Source organism: Bombus impatiens, unplaced genomic scaffold, assembly GCF_000188095.3.
Source record: "Bombus impatiens unplaced genomic scaffold, BIMP_2.2 scf_0344, whole genome shotgun sequence".
Lineage (NCBI taxonomy): Eukaryota > Metazoa > Arthropoda > Insecta > Hymenoptera > Apidae > Bombus > Bombus impatiens.
The window spans coordinates 166968-184476 of NT_176763.1; the positions used below are offsets into that span (position 1 = coordinate 166968).

The 17509-nt window shown below is 31.8% G+C and overlaps 1 protein-coding gene across 8 annotated transcripts in view; it reads left to right on the forward strand.

Annotated features, from left to right (window-relative positions):
• The window catches only part of LOC100743261 (trace amine-associated receptor 9), a 107766-nt gene that overhangs the window by 9626 nt on the left and 80631 nt on the right, over positions 1 to 17509 (forward strand). Inside the window, exon 1 of one of the 8 annotated variants that reach the window (XM_012385744.3) lies at positions 6479 to 7050. The exons of the other annotated variants lie outside the window; for them this stretch is intronic. The gene's annotated coding sequence lies outside the window, so the exon portion shown is untranslated. Of the gene's footprint in view, positions 1 to 6478; positions 7051 to 17509 lie in introns of those variants that run through there. 8 annotated transcript variants of the gene reach the window in all.

Below are 17509 nucleotides of genomic sequence, written 5' to 3' on the forward strand. Positions count from 1 at the left end.
AAGGATAATTGTTACGAAAGGACATTTGAGCTTACTTACTCAGAATTAGTTATTTTTTGTTTCAGAAACCATTCTATATGCTATTTAATATTCCATATATACAATATTCCATTTCCTTTTCTTTATGAAAATTTAGTTTCAATTCTAACCACTACAAATATTATAACCTTATTCTACGCTAGATCGGTAACGTTGGGAATGACACTAGTGTAATGATAAAAGAATGTTGCGTACGAGATGTTGAATAAAAGAATGTATTAGGTGGTAGGTGATATTCTGTAATATCCTCGTAGACGAGGTACGTGATTTGTCACTTCATGAGACATCGTGTTTCACATTCTGAAATACCGATCGTGTAAAAAATCACAGGTTCGTTATGCCCTCTATGGAAAGTTCAGAAATTATATTGAATTCAATCAACGAAATTACTAACATTAACAGTAAAGAAATTCCTTTTTACTACATTTCTACATGAATCACACAAGCATATACATATAAGTACGTATGCATTAAATTGCGATGATAGAAATTTCGCAGTGTGCAATGGATTAGCCATCTATTAAAAATTGTATTCGCAGTTTTTTAACACAGCAGAATGAAAATATCAGCTTTTAAGAGATTCATATTGCGAAAATGATGGTATTAAAATGTTTGTCATAATACTATTACGGGATCGGTTCTCTTCTTTGAATCGATTAGTTCGATCATTTTTAAATAAGTTGTTATTCACTACAGTCTATGCAGTATATGTACAATGTAAGGTGCAATTGAAAATTTCTATCATTTCTTTATACACAATCAATACGTCGGATATCGGTAAAGACCGATTGTCTTAATTTTCTGCCACGATCCGCATTGGTCTTGGCATCTCATATTGTGACTATCAAATAGCTTTGACGTTCCACATTCTGACTATTAAATAGCTTTAACGATTCATTTTCTTTGTCAAACGCTTTGTCAAACAATATTAATTTCTGAGGGATTTTTTCGGGTAAACGAATGTAGATACGCGTTAAAATTAAATAAATGAAATTGATACATTTCATATATAACGTAATATATAAAATATTGGTGATTTTATAAAGTTCTATATCAAAGGCGACATGGTATTTTTTAGTGCCATTAACGCTGTCATATCTATGGTTCTAATTTTGCTCTATGTCTAACTTGTTTCTTCTTTTGCATACAGGGTGTCTCAGTATTGATGGTACAACCTGGAGCAGTGATTATACAAATTGTGGAATAAATTTTCTTCATTTGATGCTTTGTTTTCGAGGAAATCGACTTTGAATTTCCTCCGAGTACGCATGCATTTGACTATGTTGTGGTTAAATGAATATCGATACAAACCATTATTTACTTTATCCATTTATGTAGAAACGTATATATTAAATCAAAAGTTTATTCCGATGGCAACACGAGTTTTCCACAATTAAACGCGATGGTCATTTTGGTGTTCGCAGAACTAAAAACGGAAAATATGTTGGAAAGCGTGCACGAAAATTTAATTCAGAGAGCACACCTGTGTATGTAGTACGGTGGCCAACATTTTCAACAATTTTGACATTAATAAAGTAAATCTTAAGAATTATATGTCTTATTATTACTCATAAACCTACGGCATATGGTGTGTATGGTGATTCGTTTAACCACGATATAGTCAAGTGCATGCGTACTCGGAGGAAATTCAAAATCGATTTTCTCGAAAACAAAAGCTCAAATGAAAAACATTTGTTCCATATTTTCGATATATTTTCTTATATACAATCGCCTCCTTTAGGTTGTACCACAATACTGGGACACCCTGTGTATAACGAACTGTTCGTAATAAAGGAACTCGTGACAAAGGATCGGTGTTGTGTATTGTTTCATTCTTTCAGTCGAACCGATAGAGTAGTAGTGAGTGAATAGTTCCACCGTCTCAATTACCAGGTGTGAATTCTTGCTAGCGTGGAGTGACCACCAGCGACGAATTCGCGTTACAAACTCAATCAGAGTTTTTATCATTCTCACAGACATTTTACAAATATATACGTTTAATTAAGCCATTTTAGATATTCTTTATTTAATATTTTAGATATTGATTATTTACTTAAAGTCAGTCGACTTCTAGTCAAATAACTTGAAATTTGAAATCACGATGATTAAAAGCTTTTTGTTCTTTTTGTTTAAAGCGACTTTTGAGATGTATGAAGCATACAGAATTAATCAATTCCGCCAAGGTTGTTAGTCCTTTTGTTTTTAAAAAATTAATGCAAGAAAAATATTAACTATGTATTATAATACTAAAATTAGATTCAGATTTATGTTTAGATTCTTAGATAAATTTCTCTCGTCTTTCCTATCGTAAAATGTAAAAATTTATGTTAAAGAAAATTAAACTTACGTATATTGGCTAGTTTATTAGTAAATACTATATATGAAAAATCAATTAAAACAAAGTTAAAAGAAAGCAACACGAAGGAAAGAAAGTTTGGAATTCACTCACCAAATACGCTAATGACCCGTGAATTTCGATACGGTAAAGATTTTAAAGACGGTATTAACGAATTCCTGGCAAGTTCTTACGCCTGCAATTTCCCGAGCTCGGCTCAGATCAGAGGATAAAAAGAGCGAATAACAGTGGACCAAAGAACAAAGCCAAGCCTCTCGGATCTGATGAACGATTTGATATCACTTCACTTGCTAAGAAATGAAATTTTTATCATTTCTATTTTTTCCCCAATAAAAAGAATTGCGATAAAGTTTTGATATATTAAAACGAGTTTTAAAGTATGGATTTAATAGAATTATTTCAAATTGAATAAGCTAATATTCGATTAATTTTAATTAAAGGTGACTAAAAAGGAAAAAAAACGATACAAGTTATCTTTCTTGTTAATTTGTCTCTAACTTGGTGCGCTGAATGCAGCTTTGTTCCTCCGTTGATTTCTACTAGTTTCTTTTCTATTTTACTGGTTTGAATTTAGCTTGGGAATAATTAAGTTACTTCTATCCGACTGTTTCTGAGAATTAGGGTGAGGACGGAAATTATGGAAACGAAATTAACGAGTTCTTTTAGTCGAGATTAACGAATTATTCCATTTACATTTGCCACATTGCGGGGAATAAGAGAAATTAATTTGATAAATTAATTTGATAAATTGTTATTAGGAAATTATTAAAATTTTTAAGAAACTATCTCGTTTGGAATCTTATATTGTAAAAACTGTGTATATATACATTGAGTATAGCGATAAAAATTTCACCAATTATACGTAATACAGTTAAATATTCTCTTCGCTTATATCCACCATATCTATCAATCATAGTTTTCTTCAATATTAATATTCATACCTGCTATTAAACATTCGATAATATTGAATATTACATTCTATTTCTTCTGTTAGAATCTATTATATTTTCATTTCGGATTTTCATTTTAGAGCATTTTCAAATATCAAATATTTTCAATGGGATTTAGATATAATACCTTTAGATAATATACGTATAATTCCTCTAATTCTTAAAAACACTAGTTTTCATACTACTTTTCCATGTATTTTGAATCTTTGTCGTCTAGTATAAATGCAAAATGTTAATCGATTTATTTCTCTAACTATCTAGAATAGTTACCATATTTTGTACGAGATCAGCAAGTGTTCTAATACGTACGGATGAGAGTATATAACTTTCACTGTCCTAGAGTTTAAAGCTCAGATTTCCTAACATAAGAGTCGAACGAGTAGGAGTATATATTCACCGCTTTTGGCTAAACGTATCGTTTGCTAGTGGAAATATCCTGTTAGAGCTAGATACTTGTATGGCAGTTGAAGACTGCAGAGGAAGAACATGATATATGTTTAAATCATGTTTTTGTCTACTGATAGGGTTTTATTTTGATTTTAAAATAACAAAACGATTTGATCTTCGTATTTAAAGTAAAAAAGACATAAAAGTTCGATAGCATGAGATTAGAGTTGATATTATTTTGAACGTTAAATTTTTATTATAACTTTTTAATGAAATTTTAAATGATCTATATACATTGCTTTTCTGTTTGATTAGATCCACTGCAGTTAGAATAGGCTGAAAATGTTTGGCTGTTAAACTTGAAGACATTCTATGTACGCCTTCTTTTAAAATAATGCATAATCAGGTGTACTCTGACACGAGGGCATTTGTTACATTTAGTTTTCAGATATATGATTAATGTAACTTTCTGAGTAATTAATATGAGTAATTCTCCAGTGAGAATTGCGTTCCTGTTATATGAACTCCAATTATATATGAGCTGGTTATTCCCCGATGAGATCGGATAAATGAGATCCTACGTGTAACGTGTTTTATAACTCGTTTTATTTGTGTCTGGAAAGTCGTGATATAAATGAAATTAAGAAGATTCTATGACTCAAAATAAGACGAACATCAGAAATAACAAAATTGCATTGAAAATTTCATTTTTGAGAAAATCGAATTCAAACATGTGTCTAGTCAGAGATTAGCCTGGTGCACGTATACTCGACGAATTCAAATTCGATTCCCTCGAAAACGAGATTTCAAATGAGAAAATTTTGTCGTATATTTTCAACCTATATTCGCATATAGAATAGTTCACTCCTGCATAGTCAGGAATTAGTCAGCACTTAACAAGTTTTCAAACTGAATTTTCTGGAAAATGAAGCTCCCAACGCAATTTTGTTATTGTTGACTTTCGTCTTATTTTGAGTTATAGAACACCGGGTCGCCTCTCTTGCACTACAAGTTACAGAATACATTTTACACAAGCTAATTGACGATTTACCATAAAAATTTGAAATAATAACTTCACAACTCAAAATGAAACATAAATCGGTGATAACGAAGTTATATTTGAGACATCTTTTAGAAACGTCTGAAAAATTTGCAAAATTATCCCTAAAACCTCGTTTACATTACTCAAGTTACCCAACTTCAAGTAACTTGAAACTAGTTTACTAGCCTAAACTTGTTATTTACTTGATCTGATATATATTATGTCAACTTCAAGTCGCTTGATTAATCTGAACGAGGATTAAAGCTTTGTAATTCTAAGTAAATACAATATGTGATCAGACATATGGAATCAGACACATTAGAAACTAGCAATGAACCGTATCTATCGTAAAAGTTAAATTTTGTGCTATTCGTCGTTGCAATATAATTTCACGACACTCGATTAAAGTAATCATAAATGTAATATTAAATCTATTCACTCAGTGAAATTCAAAACAACCTACCGCAACTTGCCGTATGGGATTTTCGAGTGGGAAAGATTAATAGCTCCACCAGCGTACGAGGTTACCCGTTAAACTATAATTAACTAAAAAGGGCGTAACACCATCCGTATCTCCATATACAGTTGCCGTGACAAGTTCAGTGTACGATTTGCTTACAATTAGTATAGCACGTACTCGCGTAATTTTCGTAGCCTCAGAACAGGATCGTAATGCTTGTAGTTTGTAATAATCTATTCAGAGAGATACATTTACATTTAAATACTAAAGAATAATGTTAAAAATATAAGAATTTTTATATTGATCCGAAACGAATTTTACATAATTTTATATGATATAAGTTATGAGCTTACGACTAGTAGTCATTTATATGGGAAGTGATAGGAAATGCATAAAAAAATCTGGTTAATTAAAAATATTTTGTAACTATAAAATATTTATTTATGCTTTACTATTTTTTAGTCAGGTTCCATTTCTTTGGGAGACGATCTACTGATAAAATATCATTCAGAAAATCTGACAGAAAGCAATACCTATGGGTTTATTTTAAGATAGTGCCATTTACGATAAAGTCATTACTAACCGCCATAATCAACGTTTATATGTCTGCAAGATTCAATTCTACTTAGTTACATGGAATCGAGTAGATTTATCTGCTTAAAAATCACCAACGCGTTATCAGTACTTTGAGTACTTTCTAACTATCGATGTTTTAACTATTTTAGAAAGCAATGCTTGATAGAAAATCGATGATGAAAAGAATCGATCTACACTGCAATGAAATAAAGATCTATTTACAGTGAACAGCGTTTAAGATTCCTTACAACCTAAAATGTATTTATTTGCAATAAGATACAGATCAATTTACAGGGAGCAGAATTGAAGATTTTTCGCAACTTAAAATATATTCGATTGCGATGAGATACAGACCAACTTACAGTGAGCAATATTTGATTGAAAATCGATAAAGAACTTATGCGAAACGACCTAATAATTTGCCAAGTAACATAGTAGTGTGTTAATAGCCACAAGTATGTCGTAGGGTGTTCGATGTTTGGCAAAGTGGATCACTCGGTTCCGATCAGTAAAGACTGAAGACGAGGGTGTGTAGAGGGTAGTAGTAGAGGAGAGGATCGCGTGGGAGGATGGGTTTTGGCATAGCAGAGCGTGTCGGTGCAGTAGGGGAGAATGGATTGGAATGGGAGAATGGGTGTTCTCTCCCAAGTGTTCGGCTGTCGGGAGCAGCCAGGCGGGTAGTCAGTGCGTCGTCAGCCTTCGCGTCGTCGTGATGCTCTTCTGTTCTTTCTTGTCTTTCTGGTTTCGCCCTTCCAGTTCATTCAGCGCCTATCTCGTCGGTACACTAGCTATATCGTGTTATTGTGACTTTTTCTATTCTTTCATCACAGAAAACGATCGTCAATACTATTCATTCAATTAGTTGGAAGTTGAAAATAGATTTGTGTTTTTATATTTGATTCATTGCTTTTTAAAACGTTCTTGTGATTTCATGTGTTGTTGCTGTCGCACGCGATTTATACTGACAATCATAAACTTCAGATTCCCCGGAGAACTTGAATGGAAAGAGTACCGAGATTCATCGTAAAGGAACAGTTTGACGCGCTTCAATACTACATTTCTCTCGTTTTACTTTAAATTGGCTGTTTGTTTTGTGGTGGATTTTCATCGTTCTTTTCAAGAGTTCTCAAAATCGAGAGAGGGAGAGAGAAATATTATCCTTTTACGTGTGATTGTGTTTTCTCTAGTGCTATTAATAAACTTATCAATGGTTTCTGTGATGATCTTTTCATAGAAGAGGGTATGTGTTTATACTTGATTTGTTTACACGTTTGTGTTCATGATTATTCAATAGGTCACAATAAATGAAATTGTCCATATTTTAAAACATATTCTTATATATTAATAATTGCAAATTAAATAATATCGGTGTATTATTCATGAAGTTTAAAGTTTGTAATCTTTTATTGAATTTTATTCTCTTTCTGGTCGATTAATACTTAACGAAATAATAATAATATCTTACAATCAAATATGTTAAACAATAGAAAGATTTATTTCACAATAATGAAAAACTGTTTGTTTTTTCTTTTTAATTGATCTTGAAGCTTAAATTAAATACCTTTACTTACTATTGAATAATCTTTTATAAATTTGTAAGAATTTTTTCTAAATGAAATTAAACTAAGAGCAAACGTTGGAATGTTCGAATTATGACATAAATATATAATAATATTTATAAAACTTTCTCTACCGTTTTATATTAGCCCTGATTATTTAATATCAAATTTATTACAGAAACGCGCGAACATGTAAGAATCTTGTATATAAATTAAAAAATATTGAAATTTCGAAACATTTGCTTATTAATTATGCTACGTTTAAATCGCACGTCGTGAAAACGTATGTTCTTTCCAAATATTTTCTTTTGTGAAGTACATACGCATTTATATGCATGCACAAGTGGCTCTCCAAGTAAAAGATGCAATGAAATTTGCACTTCAAGCGTCAGATCTTAACTAGTGCCTGAGTAATCTGCTTTCAACATATTGTTTGAACATAGGAAGGATTGACTTTTTTGATCATACTTAATTTATTTGTTTATTCTTTTGTTTTCCCTTTTTAGGATACTGTTTTAGTACCTTTATTATTTTATTATTTATCAATCCTTTCGGATCTTTTTGGACATTTTTTTTTATTTATTTGCATTAAACAAAGAATATATTTATTTCTAGAACTCAGTGCAAAAATTCTTTATTATTATTTATAGAGTTTTAATTATGTTATTTATGACTTAAAGAACAGAAATAATTTATGTATCAACGAATATTAAAATTTTTTTTTATATAAACACTTTACATTGTTTTCAATTTTATTATAGGAACCCTTCATACATCCAATTCCAATTTCCAATACCTTTTCTACCTGGAATAAAAAGGGCTATTTGAAAAGGTAAAAAATTATATGAAAAAATATCGCAAACAATTCTCAGTATTTTTAATTTTACTTTAGAACTAAACTGAAACCTAGTCTAAAACTAACTATATACATGCAAATTAAACGACAGGATATAAACGGAAAACAATTAAGAAAGAAGCTTGATTTAATATATATCGATAATAAATTCAAATAACTAAAAATAACAAATGAAGAATGATTTTAATTCCTGTATCATATTTATGAATCTCATTTATGGCTTTAAATATGTCGTAGATTCTTATTTTGTGGAGTTTTTCCAGATTGAAATTAGGCTTAGGTTTAGGTTTGGATGTTGAATTTGAGTTGTAAAGTAAAATTAGAATTACTTCTAATCATCTGCAACGCTATTTTTCTGATATTTTGCTTATTCAAATAGTCCTTTTTAACATATTGAAGTTTGAAAAGCATCAAAGGTATTCACCAAATTATATAATATTAGCTCATTTTGCAATAAAATATTATTTTTTACAAAGTCATAATGGAGCATTGATTTTGATCATGACTACTATAATGTTTAAGATTGATTGAATTGATTATAAATATTGTAACGTTGATAATTTATGTATTTGTAGAGCTCTTGGCTAACATATCTTTAATAGTACGATTGAAATGCTAATATAATATTGAAATATAATAGTATCAGTAGGTTCATATGTATATTAATACATTGAAGTACATAACTTTACGATTGCTTGAATTGATGGCTATATCGTACCGTAGTAGGAGAAATGTGACAAGAAGTTTCGAGATTGACTTTCAGTGAAGGTTGCACCGTGCCATGAATTCTCTGATATCGAACGAACAGCACCGCTTGCTTTATTCTCATTGTTAGGCCGATACGCCAAGTAAAGTGCTTGCGAACTTTTTAGAAAGTTTCAAGTATTTTTTAATATTAAATCATACGATCTCCTTTTTACTCTCTTTTGTATTATATCTATTTTTAATTTTGTTCTTCGATATATATTTTCCAATATATATATCACACTAGAACTAGCCGCGTTTTTGATAATTTTACCATTTACATCATTTATCTCTTGCACGCTGTGGACTTTAAGAATTTCTCATCTTTACAAATTTACAGACAAAATCAATAGAGAAATAAATCAGATCAAGTATATTCATTTATCTATACATTATACTTTCATTCTTCCTCAACCACAATATGGTTTTTGCGGATTGGGTTACTGTTTTGGCTAGAAACTAAAATTAATTATTCCAGCGTCTATGACTTTTTCCTTACATATCATATAAAATTATGTATTTATTTACATTACATTTACATTTACTACTTTATCTTTTCAATGATAATTATTATTGATGATATATGGTGATGAACAACTAGGTCCATCATGGTATACAGTGACATCGTAAAGTGACGAATAGCATCATTATAGAGAAACTGGTAGGGTCGTTGGACAAGTACAATGAAGAACAAAATTATTAATACGGTAGACAGCTTGATTATAACTGTATGGAGAAAAATACTGCCATAATACAAATTTACTACTTTTTTTCTTCACAAATTAGTATTTTTGTTATTTGATTTTACATTTAATCAGTAAAAGTTTGATTACAGCCGAATATTTTTGCAAACGTTAAGATATGTATATATATATATATTATATATATGTATATATATATATAATCTATATATTTTTAAGTTAAAGTAGTATCGAGTTTGTTTAAGCTGATTTTAACGAAGAAAACCTTACAAATCGAATGCAGCGCTTTTTTCGGGGAAAAGTGGAAATTATAAAAGTTCCATTTTAGTCGCCAAAGTGTTAACTTACCTCCTGTTAGCTCTAAGCATCATACGACGGCTGCTTTGTTCTCTTGTTCACATTCATTCGTTCTTTTTATTTTACCGGCTTGGATTGAGCTCAGAGAATTTCAGAAATCAAAATTTATCAAGGTTTCGTTAATCTCGACTTTGCGGAGATGGACATTTTGATATTAACGCGACGTTAGTCTACTCGATGCTATCGCTTTAACAATATTTTATTAAAGACTCTTAAAGCGCAAAAACGGTCGATAAAAATTGTAGAAATATAAAGAAGTTATTGCGTGTTGGATTTTGAATAAAATTTTTTCATTTCTAAATGACCAAGTTATTAATAATTTTCCACTTCAACTTTCCATTTAAAATCGATTTCCCGAAAAACTTCTTTCTAGATATGTCACTCTTTTAGCTAACTGTCGATATTTTAATAACACGATGCAAAAACATATACATTCCGGATTGTACAAGAAATTTTTTTCTAAAATTGATGAAAACCTGTTACAAGGATATGCTGTAAAATTGATCTCGACTTTCAATTCAAGCATAAGATATTGATCTACAAAATCATTCTTCTTGAAGGGTAATGTTAATTTTTCATGAATGTTAATCAAATATTTTTCGCTAAAGTTCTGTTTCCGACAGTATATTCGCGATATTTTTTACTTAGTCTCTTCGCCTTCCATTCCTTCTTCAAACCCATAAAATAGCACCATTCTCATTAATGCTTCTTAATATGCGTGTCCGTGCACGTACTTCTATATGGCCACCATTAGTAGTACGTGAACTTACTCGTAACTTGATTTTCAAGCTTTTAAAGATTTTTTCAACAAGATCTGATATCGGTCGGAGGCCACGTAAAGCATATTCAGTTTCATGCTTCAATTGTTGCACTGACGTAAATCCTTGAGAAGTTCCGATTTGTATACTAGTACATTTTAGACCACTAGTTATACAAATTTGTAGTTTTACAAATTTTCGATTATTTGAATAATATTAATTCCCTCACGTTAAATTAACTCAACGTATCAATAGATATTTCTGTTAGAGATCATATTCATTTATGTGTCATTTAATTAATTAATTCAATTAGTTGTGTAGCTAATGTCTCGTTTTTTTTCTGGAACTTATTTGCGTAGCTTTTCATTTCCTTTTATTTCTATTGTTTTTACTATTATGTATTAATGTTTATTTTAATATGATTATACATATTCTACTTGGTCAATTTGCTACTGCTTTACTTACCAACTCCTAAGTCTAACATTATGGTGATTCTACTTACCAATCAGAGTGTCCGAGGATCAATACTAGTACTATCCTATATCCTAGTGTAGTAATCTAATCTACAGAAATTCCAGTTTTGCATTATTAAGTTATTACAACCTTAAGCTATTCTGGATGAATAAAATAAATATTTAAAAAATGTGGTTAACAATTCAAATATTTTTTACCTTCGGCTCATTCTAATGATACATTGTAATCGTAAACTGGAAAATAGACACTTTTCGTGATATAAATTGCACTAATGAAATTTAGTTTTGCAAGAATAATTTAACATTATACCTTTTTCTTTCTACATTAACCTTTCATTGAAGCTACTATGTTAGGAAGCAATCTTAAAGTAATTATATTTTCTGTAATGTGGAAATTTTTCTAAAACTAGGGCGCCGTTAATTTTGTTTCGTAAAATAAAACGAGAAAATTTTGTTTATATTGTGTGTTTAATCTAATCTGCTTCTAATCTGTTTCTAAGGTTATTCATGACCACGATGAGAATGCTCAGTGTAATAGAATGCATTTATAATAGGTAGTATAAATTAATATCCGTGAAGATTGCTGTTATCAAATTTTGATACATTTGTAAAAAAGAAGACTGTGTTTCGGATAAAATTAATTAACTTTCTATAAAAGATTTATTATTTTCACTATTATTTATTGTACATAGTCCTTACATAACGGCTTAGGACGACCTTCCGGTTTTATATCTTTCTCTTATCTCCTCCGCTTACTTTTCATCCTCTTGGTTCATCCTTCTCCATCTATTATATAATTTTCGTTTTTCTTGTCTGTAATAGTGGAAAACATAAATTCGAAACTTGATCGGATAGTTTTAAGGGGTCAATAAAAAATATTGGATAAGTGTGTCGTTTGTATAATTATGGGGTCATATTCATATTCTCGGTGAGCCACATTCGAATGGCAAACAGAACGATTGAAGTCAATAGTCGATAAGTTGGAACATATTGAACTGGCCCATCGTTTATCCGATCAAACCATTTGTCCTGTATGGGCAATATTCACGATAGGATCATGCACTATCAAGGTTAATTCGGATCCTGCAACCTCGAGACGGAAATAGATGCACATAATTCTATTCGTAAATACAATGTTATCAATTTATCTTTATACCAAACACTTACCATTCATATCGTTTTAACGTTAATGGACCAATGTATTGTACACGTATGGACAATGTTTGAGGTTTCGAGATTAGTTTCTTGAACAAAGGAGATTATCCAAAATTTTCTGCACTGACAACGTTCAGTATTTTATAAGCATTCCATATGACGAGAACATTTTGTATAAAGAAAATTTTATATTTTGATCTATGTATAGTTTCAAATACTTTTAATAGATCTTGAAAGGAATATTAGGATGATTCAAAATTTAACAATTTTATCTTATGATTTATTAAATTGTTTAGTCCATTTATTAAGTTGCGTAGAATTTTAAGTTTGCGTAGAAAAGCTAATCAGCGTCAATATTTTTATTCATCATTGATATATATATACATTTATATACACATATATACAATATATATATTGTATATGTATATATGTATATTTTACTTCTAGTAATCAATACTGTGAATGAATCCGAGTGTTCCAATGCAGAGGGGTGACTCTCGCCATTATCCTTAACGATTCCATTAAGTTGTTACTTAAGGTACGGCGCAACGTTCGAAGACTGTAATATAGAAGTTACCCCTTTCTTACAAGGATATCTTTCATGCCATTATCCTGTCGTACGTTCTACTTGTTTGTTCCGTTAGGGTGAAGTCAGCAGTGAATGGTTTGCAAGGAGAAAGTACGAATGCTCCATTCACGAAAAAGCTTAATTTTCTCATCTAAATGCATCCACCGCCTCTGAGACGCAATCTTCACTGTTGATAGGAAATTGCTTGCATCGTTTTCTTCGCTTATTAGTTTCTGACATTATAAAACTAATTTGGATTTAATTCTTGTCCTTGTTTATTTTTCCTCCTACTCTTACTACAACTGTGATTTACTATCAAACTGGGTTTCGAAATTCATCATCGGTACTCAATCGATACTACTCAATTTCTTATAATAAGCAATATATACAGTTACATTAATATTTGGACACCGTAGTGTTTTTTATTCATTTTATCTTATTTACATATCATTTTCTTTATGATACGGAAATATGAACTATATATTGTAGTTTGCAAATGTAAACAGAGTTTTTTCGTAACAATGATATTGTATACGTAACGTGTAAAAATATATGAGAGAACCTTCTTCCTATGTGAATCTTAAATAATTTCAGTTACATAAAAACTTTGTTTATCATGAAAACATAATATTTATGAAACAGAATTTGCTGTATCTTCTTTAATTAAGTAGAGTACGTAGAGATAAAAACAATTAACACAAATTAAAATCACTGCTTAAATGATGTATAATAAAATCGATTCAAAGGTACTACTCTTGGAAGCCTGTGTATTACTTATATCCTGTAGAGAAAGCAATTTCCCGGTCACAGTTACTCATTTTTCTCAATGTACTTCAATTTCATTAGAAAGTTCTATGAAGTTGGTAGTTCCACCAATACAAAGTCTAATATATATTACAAGCAGCACTTTATTGGACTTAAATAATTGTTTCTTGTTTAAACACATGTTTTTAAAACATTTAATTCAATTTGGAGACAGTAATTATATTAGTAGAATAATTAATAATTACACATTCTAAAATTTTAATTTTTTATTTCAATTCTCAACTTACATTTATGATATGTATTTCAGTTTTTAAAATAAGTAGTAAAATAACTAGTATCTTTATTTCGAACAACTATTATTTATTGTGTTATTTTTCTAAGAAATCGATAATATACTCTATAAGCTTCAAGTATCCAATATGACATTGAATTTCTGTCGTTTAAACTATTAGCATATGCTAATTTGATCTTACGTTGTATGGAATCATGTTCAATTCATGTTCATAAAGTGTTTTAAATTCACAAGTACTTTTTGTCCCGAGTTGTAAATACATTCTTCTTCATTCATAAAGTTACGAAAGCTTTTATACTTGAAACTTACGCCATTCTAACTTCGCACTATATTATTTCAATCTGATACAAGTTTCCTACGTTGTACTTATATTTTTGCGTCATTATTTCTTGTTAAAAAATTGATTATCCTTAACATATGGGCATAACATAACATCGTTTCATTCCAGTTTCATTCACCGACAAAATCAAAGATTTTATAATTTCCAGTATAAGAGAGTGTCGTGAGTTATATGAGCTTTCTTATACATTGTTTTAATTCTGGAAATACATTGCTATATTAAAACTCAGTCATTCTAAGCTGATCTGTAAATGTGTACGTTTCTGTGATGATTTGCGCTTCTAGTTTGCCTCGGTAAGTCAAATACTTAAGTTCGAGTTGTATGTAAACTTTTCTAATTGTATATATCATAAATACCAATTACCCCTTGTGCGGAAAGTTAGGTGTAAAAAAATGAATGTGTTTATAATATATTCTGGTCAATTACTTACAAGATTTTTGCCTTTGAAATGTTACAAATATTTCTAGTGGTTGTTTAAAACGGAAATGGTGGCAAGAAGTAGTAGAAACGAACAATGCTGAGGAGAAGATGGAGGATGGTTTTAACAGTGAATGAAAGTTTTAATGGTCGAAGAAAGTTAGGTCTCGGGTTTTTCCTGGCCTGAGGACGAAAATTTGTTCCATGTGACTGTTCGACACTTAGGTGTTATACATTTTATGAACGTATCTGTCGTCCGAATGTGTTGACCTTTCGACCTTCCTCATAATGTGTGTCGCAAGAATTATGTTTCTACATTCTTTATTATCGAGCCAATTGAAAATTTTGACGTCTTTCTTAGGACAAAAATCGTCGTCCTTAGCATCTAAGTACAAGTTGGGGCGATAATTGTAAGAGTGAACATCAACTTTGAAGATTTGACAAGTATACGTAAATTTGGCTAATTCCAGATTGGACACGAGTAAGTAATCGAGAGAGTAAACTACATGTGAAAGTAAGTAAAAAATGTAGAATAACATGTTTTCATAAAATGCTTCACTTTTAAGAAAAAAATTTGAAAATATGTCACATGCACACGCGTTTAAACTTTTTTTTCTGAAAACGAGACCTTGAATGGAAAAATGTTATTTTATATTTTTGACTTAATTTCGCGTGTATAATAATCTACTGCTGATTGTTTATTCATTATTATCTAGTCAGTACTTAGCTAAGTTAAAGTACATTTGATAAATTTTCAAGCTCGATTTTCTCTGGAACGGAGCGTTGTACGAAAAAATTTTATTCTATATTTTCGACTTGTCTTTTCACATGGAACAGTTCCCTCCTGACCAGATGTGCTGTGATTACCGCCCTATAGATACTAGTTATCTTTCCATCTGAGACTGGCCTGCAGCCTCTTGATCCCCCGTCTTGTACGATGTCATTTTACCGTAAGCAAAACCCCCATCTACTCGTGGTTTGAATCTTAGCGAGCCTTAACCTTGCTTCTGTCTGCACCTGAGTGCGTTCCTCCTCGAACATCGCGGCCCACTCCTCCTCGATCACCTGCCACATTCGGAAATCGTCTCGCATCCTTATCCGTGTTCCGAACATTAGCTGAAATGGAGCAATGTTCGTACTCCTAGTAGGAGTCGCATTCAAGTATTTCTGTGCCGTTTTTAGATGTTTACACCACTCGTGTGGCTCTTCTCTAGACAACCTCCTTATCAGGGGAATAAGCGTTCGTCTTAGCCTTTCTACCTGGTCATTTGACCATGGAATTCCAGCGGTGTCCCAAATATGCAGAATGCCTTCCGTTCTGCAATACTCCCTAAAATCGCTTGCCATGAATGCCGTAGCCTCATCGGAAATAATTATTCTTGGATTTCCAAAATGCACAGACTGCTTCTTTAAAGAATTAATGACCTTGGTGACACCTATCCGTGGTGTGGAATACAGCCAAATAAATTTTGTAAAATTATCAACTATAATGAAGATATACTCATGATCTTTCTTCGTAGGGGGCAATGGCCCGATATGAAGGACATGATAGGTGTCGAATGGCAATTCATTCCTTTCGGTGGTGTTTAACAACTCCTCTTGATTGCTTGCTGCTCCTGATCGTTCTCTCTTGCAGACATTGCATCTCATCACTGTCTTTTGTACTATTTGACTTATGTCCTTAAACCAGTACTCCTTCCTCACTAGCTGCTCCGTTTTAGTAATATTGTAATGACCACGATCGTGAATTGATTGGACTATTTGAGTCCCCGTTGTTTTGGACACGATCACTGACAGATCATCTGTCCCTTTTCTGCACTTAATTTCGTCCCTGATTCGATCCAACAATTCTCTATGCACCTCGTAAATGTCCACTGTTTCCTCAAATTTTATACTCAGAATTTCCTTCATTCTTTGCCAACTTGTACAACATCTTTCTTCTTTGACGAACGATTTCGCCGTACCACGTAAAAGGTTCTTTGCGTATATTACGCGCTGCGTATCAGTCCAATTGTGAAGATTGGACATCTCCTCAAACTTCGCCAACCAGCTTTGCCAACCGAGGTTGTCGTCACCGCTGAACGTGCTCATGAACTTTGGCACATCCATAAACGCTGAAATACGCACGTTCTCGCTGTCGACGCTCACGGGTGCTTCGAACACGTCGCTCTCTTCTTCATTTTCTTCTTCTTCCTCGTCTTCACCGTGCTCGATCTCCAAGGCAACGAAAGCTCTCAGACGATCTTGTAATACTTCTTTTTCACCTGTTATTTTTAATCTTCGCTTTTTAAGTTCTACTTTCAATTCCACAATTCCCATTGTTTGGATCCTCATTAACTTATCGTTCACAACGCACCCTTCTGCGACATCAACAGTGGCATTATCCGCGTTTGATCCTTCGCTCATCGTGGATAATGATTCAATTGATTTCAATATAGTTTCACTATCACCACACAAATAGTTCTGTAAAATGTTTTGTTCAATCCTGCCTCTGGCTCCCAATTGTAGCGAGTAAGAGAGTACAAAAATCTCCTACACCTTCTCTCTGGTTACACTCTGTACAACTTTGTCCGCAATTCTATCCGCAACTCTCTGCAATGCTCTCTGTACTGGTTGCAACGCTCTGCACAACTCCCTTATATACTACGGCTTGGTATGCGCACGGATGTGGATGGCCGATGGTCAAACATACCTTTCTTAATTACCCCCCCCCC